Source organism: Cryptomeria japonica, chromosome 10 (assembly GCF_030272615.1).
Source record: "Cryptomeria japonica chromosome 10, Sugi_1.0, whole genome shotgun sequence".
In the NCBI taxonomy this organism is placed as follows: Eukaryota; Viridiplantae; Streptophyta; class Pinopsida; order Cupressales; family Cupressaceae; genus Cryptomeria; species Cryptomeria japonica.
Genome location: NC_081414.1, coordinates 454851498 through 454859442, shown reverse-complemented (window position 1 = coordinate 454859442; position 7945 = coordinate 454851498).

Below are 7945 nucleotides of genomic sequence, written 5' to 3'. Positions count from 1 at the left end.
CCAAATCCTTGTGAAAGAGTTTGTTCCTCATGTAATGTTTGAATTTCATGTTGCAGGTTCGGTTGATTCCAATCAAAAGGTGCATTTCCTCTTGGTGTTGGTGGAACACTCCCATATCTCGGTTTCATGGGTACAAACACTAGTTCATATAATGGAGGTGGTCCAAGTTGAACCATTCCATATGGTGGTAATGATGTGTTCGATGAACCTTCAATTTGTACTGTTTGATTAGTTTGAGACTATGAGTTTGATATGTTGTCAATGGGTTGATATGTTGGTTCGCACATCTTCTTAGATTTTGACCTTGTTTCAACAGGCATGTCACTATGCAAATGCAATTTTTAAAGGATGATGTATGATATGCAACTAAATGCAAATTAAATAGATGAAAATGCAATCTATGGCAAGAATGCAACCTATGTTTTTGTTGTTTTTCAAGATTTTGACAAACTTTTTGGAATGCAAATCTAAAAATGAGACCCTTAGGAAATTGAAATGATGTCTAGACCTCAAAGGACAAAAGGACCAAGTGACAAAAGGACAAAATGACAATGTCTCCCCTATATGCTTGGATACTAAGCTAGGTTTGACCAAATGATATTGATGACAAAAAGGCAAAAGTTTGATAATGTCTAGGCTTCCTAACAATGACTTAGGGTTTATTCAAAGATTTGGATTACTCAAGTATGACGAAACCTAGTTTTTGAGACTACGTGCAAGAAAGGAATGATTATGACAATGACCTAGGATATGATATGAAAATGATCTAAGGATATGATATGTCAATGCAATGATAAGGAAATGCGAAGACCAATAACTTGGAATATGCGAAATGCAACTTATGTAACCTAAATGGAAACCTGTCTTGGATATGACAATGAAATGCAAACTTAGAGAAAATGATCTTGGGCCTAAGTGCAAAAATGAGGACGCTTGCAATGAAAAGGACTAAAATGAAGGGAAATGACAATATGCCTTAGGACCTAAGTGGGACTATGCAAAACCTAGCCTAAAGTGACATGAATTTTGAAACAAAGACATTTAATGTGTTGATGACCATGTTCAAATGTTGGATGAATACTTGGACAAATTTGGACCTTTGTTCAGATTGTGTTTTGAGTTGAATGTTGTTGATTTTGAAAATCCAAGTTGATTATGAGCACTTTTTTAAAAGCTTGTTTTTAATTTAACCTTTGACAATCACGGAAAATAGAATGTTTGTTTGACTTTGACTCAAGATAATCAAGCATATTTACAACAAATCCTACAGATGGCAAGGGCAATATCTGTTGAATCCTCTAACCATAAAATACAACACTTAGCCGGATAGCTAGATGCTTGGTAGCACTGGCTCCCCCTTACAGTGCACTCACTTCTCAGGCATACCAAGCTTCGAGTTCAATGGGCATCACTTCCCAAGAACTTGCTATCTCTAACTAAGGAGTACATGAGAGGTGTCTTCAGCATGCGTGTATCATAATGCCTGAGCCAACAAATAGAAGGATTTTGGCCTCTACAAACAAAAGGTTCTAGTAAGGGTATCCGTTCGGGTGGGTATTGATCCGGCAAATAAATCATCACAATACCATTCCAGCACCTGTTGTCTACAACTTTTGTTGCATCCACAGTTATTTAGAGTGGTTCGGAAGAGCTTGGTTTTAGCCCGTCACCACTTAGGGTCGTTCCCTCTGACCAATGCCTGTGTGAAGTGCCAGGAAAATTGGGAGGCAGGCCCAATTCTAAGGGTTAAAACATGCAATCAAACTAAAAGCAATCAAAGCATGCATGGTGTTCATTAACCTTTAGGAAATTAAATGTGCAGCTACTTTAAAAATCACATGCAAGATGTTTTAATTGAAGTCTTTGACCACGTCCTGCATAAGATTTGTTAGTAGTTTCATTCTTAGTCTTTGTCACACATAATGCCAAGGTGCTGCACAGAGAATCAGTACAAAAGAAAACCAGAATATGAAAACAAAGTAATTTGCAAGTAAAAAAAAAAACCGGTTTCACCTTTGTTTCTGGCCTTACACAGGTGCAGAATGTCTCAACACAGGCACAGAATGCCTTGACATAGGCACAGAATGCCTTGACACAGGCACAGAATGCCTTGACATAGGCACATATCCCTTTGACATAGGTGCAGGTCTCCTTAACATAGGTGCAGATCCCTCCTACACAGGCACAGAAGTGCCCAGAAAGCCCTGAATTGCCCTGTTTCTTGGGTTTTTTACCTGCAAATCAGCTCAAAAGCACTCAAAAACACAGTTAAGGGGTTAGTTCACATCGGGTTCACCAATTAATGTAGATAGAAATTTGGAATTCATCAAAGCAAATAGAAATTAGACTAGCTCAATCAGAAAAACTAGATTGCAATGATAACAATCCTAAAAACATTCAACAGAGATATGAAAACAAGACATTCAAATCAAATGCAAACCATTACAAATGCGAATATATCCTTCATGATTCTCCATTGTCCTTCTTTCTCCTTCAAATTGCTTTGTTTGTGGATCTCACCTACAAATGCAAAGGCATAGTATGAAAGCAAGATGAAATGGCAGCATAAGGATACTAGAAGCGTGATTGATTCTCTGAAAATGTGATTAGATCGATTCGAAAAATGTAATTAATTGGGATCCTTGATTGAATAAATTCATCCAATTTATAGACAAATTGGAGAGATGACAAGATTAGTATGAAGAGATTTGAAAGGAAATTTCAAATCAAGAATGACAAATATGACAAATTATGACAAAATTGACACTTTCTATGCAAAATTGATTGATTGACAAATTATGACAAGGTTGCTATGCAAAATTGATTGATTTACAAATTATGACAAATTATGACAAATTGCTATGTCATTCCCATGAAATTAGGGGAAATATTAGAAAAATAGGAGAAAATAGAAAATTAGATGAATTGGAAATTAGGAAATTAGAAATTGATGAAAATTAGGTAAATTAATTAATAATTTTTCATTCATTAATTAATTCACAAAAAGAGGGGGAATTAATTAGCCAATTAAATAAAAATTTAATTGTGACAAGAAGACTTAGGATAAATAAATAAATTATTTAACCTAGAGGGAAAATGACAAACAAGATTAAATGAATAAATCATAAAACCCTAGAAGATGAATTAGAAATACAAGGACGACAATTAGGTCTTGACAAAAGATAATTGATGTCGATTCAATCATGATTTTGATTGAAAAAGGACCAATGCTGATAAATGATTGAGATTGGTTGACGAATTGACCAAGATTGATAAAGAGACCAACGATTGAGATTGGTTGACGAATTGACCAAGATTGATAAAGAGACCAAATTGATAGGCGCCAATTGACGAGGAACAATAATTGATCCAAATTGACACAATTGAAAAGGACAACGTTCAATGACAAATCGATCACAAAATTGACGAGATTGACAAGAGGACAATGATCGATGACAAATCGATCGCAAAATGACAAAATTGGCAAGGACAAGGATCGATGACAAATCAATCGCAAAAATGATGAGATTGACAAGGACAAGGATCGATGACAAATCGATCGCAAAGATGATGATATTTGACAAGGACAAAGAGCAATGGCAAATCGATCGCAAAATGATGATATTGACAAGAGGACAAAACCCTAATTCTATCATCGATTAGGATTGACGATGTCCAAAATGATGATAAATGAGCACACACCATGATGCGACAGGATAAGATCGACCAAAATCATGACTGAAGATTGTTATCGACAAGACCAAATTCGGAAGCAAGAAAAATGAGGAATGTATAAGAATGAATCGATGCTCACAAATAATAAAGACCAAGTGCGCAACGTAGAGGAAATGTTAATGCGACGCAAGAACCCTAAAAATAAGGCAATGCGCAGATGTTAAAGTATGACTCCGCAAGCGTTGACCATTTATAGACGTCTACAATCACTATATGCCTGATACACTAATAAAAGTATGTGGCGCCACTCAAAATCAAATGAAGTTGACCATAACTTCAAAACATCACATATAGATCAAATTAAATACAAGATTTGGGAATTTACACATTATTTGAAAATACGTTGTGTTTAAGTATGTTAAGTATAGTGAAAGTGTGTTGTACAAAAATCATGTATAACTAGGTAAGAAACATTTAACAACTTGATATAGCGTGCTCACTCATTGTATGCACTTTCAAAGAACTCTAGGTACAATATCACAAATTGAAATAGGCAATATTGACTATTGGAAAACATGATGTGTTTATCAATATGCAGCCCAAGTAGTGTCATTAAGCTTCTCAATACCATGAAATTGAATACGCTATATAAAAATTTATCAAGTTACCTTACCTGTCAATTCAATAATCATGGGCCATTTGATATGTATTTCAACTCAACATTAAACATATTTTTGAAGGGTGCCCATAGTAAAAATTTTTATAACACGATGTGTTTCTATATCTTCATGATAAAATCAAGTTGTTGTGGACTACAATCACAGTCTACTATCAAATGCCCCTATTAATGTTCAAAATAATTCCCCCAACCACACAGGTCCATGTGCATTGTGTTTTACGATCAACACTACAACAACATCATTAATTATGGAGAAGAAAACTTTGTTGTAAAGGGAGGACCCTTTTTTTGTGATTGGTATGCATAAAGAGGAAATGATCTTTTCACACTGACACATCCCTGTTAATCAAAATGGTGCATATTAACCATTGTAATACACAACATGTTATGTACTACAATAAAAATATTATCACTATATGCCTAATACACTAATAGAAGTATGTGGCACCACTCAAAATCAAACGAAGTGGACCACAACTTCTAATATATCACATACATATCAAATTGAATACAAGATTTGGGTATTCACACATTATTTGAAAACAAATGTTTTTCAATATGTCAAGTATAGAGAAAGTGTGTAGTACAACAATCATGTACAACCAGGTAGGAATGGTTAATAATGGTGTGTTAGGTGTTGATAATCTTTTAACTTTTATTGTGCCCTTTTAGTCGATTCCAATAAAAATACATTATCACTATATGCATGATACACACCCAAACCTTGATTCAAACACTCATAGCTCGTATAGAGGCTCAAAAGGATAAATAAACTAAGGATGCCATAAAGAAAGTGTTATAATATATATAAGAATACCTTAAAATAATGAGAATTGATACTATTCAATGCAAGAATGATAGATTTGATTCAAAATGATTACCACTTGTAATATGATGATATAAAAGCCAATATCACTGCTATCTCTAATTTAAAACTTGGACATATGCAAGATGATCTTGATCTATATATATATTCACTTAGTGTCATGCAATTAATGTTATGTATGGATGGATTATCTCTTCTCTCTTATATGATCGATGATAATTGAGTAAGGATGATCTCTGATCAACAATGGTGGAGTTTACTTCGCTATCTCAAATTTATAGTATAGGTTATGCTTCAAGTTTAGATGTTTCAAACTATAGAAGTAAAAAAAGATCTCTACTCTTTCTAATGTGGCAAAATAAGATATCTACTTCGAACCACCTTCTTGATGACAATAATAATGCTATGAAGTGTTGTGTTTGATATTTTAATAGTAATATGTTGATAAACTTCTCCTATAGCCTATAGTGATGAAGGATGATAGTTATCTCTAATTTATAGTTGAGAAAATATGCAATACTCTTGCTACTATTTCTGATGTAATCTCTTGAAGTATGCAACTGCTTATACCAAAGATGTCAAAGTGCTCAAATGAGCAGATCCAACTAGGATATAAATAATAAACAAAGACAAATTCAATGATAATATTGGAATGAGTATGTGCTCATTATTAAATTGTTAGATAACTCAAATAACCGGAGGACAACTGAGAGGGGGTTAATAAAATGTCAATAGATTACAAAACTTTAAACATTCAAATCCTTATTACCAGAACACATAAACTCAAAGAGGAGATCAAATGCCAATTAGAAAGATTAATCAACAATGAAATTCATAAACTAAATACCAGAATGACTGATATAGAAATTAAACATAAACATAAATCATAGAATAGTTACCATCCATCTAGAACATATGACACCAAGATTTGTACATGGAAAACCCGATAAAGGGAAAAACCATGGTGGGAAGTCTGCCCAGAGTCAGATAATACTTCTGCAGTAAGTATGTGATTACAATATGAGGGTCCTACACATGCAAGAAGGCCAACATCCTAGAGTGCATTGCTCATCACAAAAGGAGCCTCACTAACTACAAAATAAATCTAGACTACAATCTAGAATGAAGATTAAACTGCAAAGATAACATCTCCTATGCCTGAGAACAGTTTTGGTTAAGCTTAGTACCGAAGGTCTTAAACCTCTCTTACCAACCTAATTAGATCACCTATGATCGACCAAAACCTTTGCATATGATCACAACATTATTATCACATAGATAGTCCTATAACCCCCATACAATGATCTACAAAGAGATCTTACATCATATTTATACCAACCTAGGACCTAAACAGTTAGGTCGGCCACCTACAAGATAATACAATAAGTTCATAACATAAACCCGCAATCCAATGATCAACCAAGATGTCTTAGGCCAAAAAAAATATAAACCAATCATTAAATCCTGTCGGTAACACATCAGGAACATCCTCCAACATGTTACATAAACCAGTCCATAACCTAGATAACACCAAACCTAAAATAGGTCGCCATTAACCAAATCCAACACCACCAATCAACAAAAACATGAACATGATAACCAACAACATCCTGAGAAAAATCTAGAAGTTTCACCAGCACCACTTATCATGTGCATCAAAATATCTTCAACAAAGCTCTATCGGTAAATCCCTTACCGGTGACCAAAAGGCTTACTAGAATAAATGATAGTGTTTGAGTCATCAAATCCCAAACCAACTGATCATGATACACATCTGAATAGCATGAATGACATATCCAAACCAATTCCACAAACCAAAGCATACCGAATCATACAGGATCAATATCATAATCCAACCACTCTACTGGAACCAACAAGAAACCGGTAAACAACCAAAACAACCAGTGTTGCCATCAATGACAAAACATCAATGCAAAACATAATCAATTCCTCCAAATTTCCAACATAAATATCTTTTAACTCTAATCTATTTCAACCCTTGAAGCTGGAATAGACATATCCTTCCCTTGTTTGTACCTATCCTCTTTACAAATTATGCCTCTTACCATCTAACAACTAGTTAGATGATTGATTGAACTTGATGAAAAATCAACTGGTTATTCATGACTAATTACACCCTTTCATGATCATTTGTAGTCAATAGTTACTTGATTAATATAATCATTTATTTGATTAACAAGCCAATGGGTCTGATAAATTCCTTAATCGGTATTTGTTTGATGTCTCCCTTCAATCGGTGCTAAGTGATTATTAGTTTAGATGACAATTCTAAAGGCCTGGCTAACTATATTTACTGGTCGAAGCCTACTTGATGTTAGGAATGCTTCTTGATAGTATAATCCAATCGATAATCTTTTTTTTATGATACTTCTCCCATCGTGAGGATAATTGGATATGGATTTAGATTTTCTCCATTATCACTATAAGCTGATTGAATTCTTTCATAGAGAATAATTGATGGAGGTTGTTGATGGTCTGATGCTAACTCCATTATCTTCTCTTTTGGGCATGATATCAATTACATGATTGATGCACATGAAATCTCTTCATGAATAGATGCTATCACCAAATATTTATGTTCTTAGATCTACACTCCTTGATTATGAGAATAGTGTATCCCATCTCTTGCCTTCATTACATCTTATCTTCTAAGATTTGCTTGGAATCTTGATAGAATATTTTTGAAGTCTTATGGAATAAGAAAATTTTATACATTGCCTCTATGCTATAATTGATATAATATA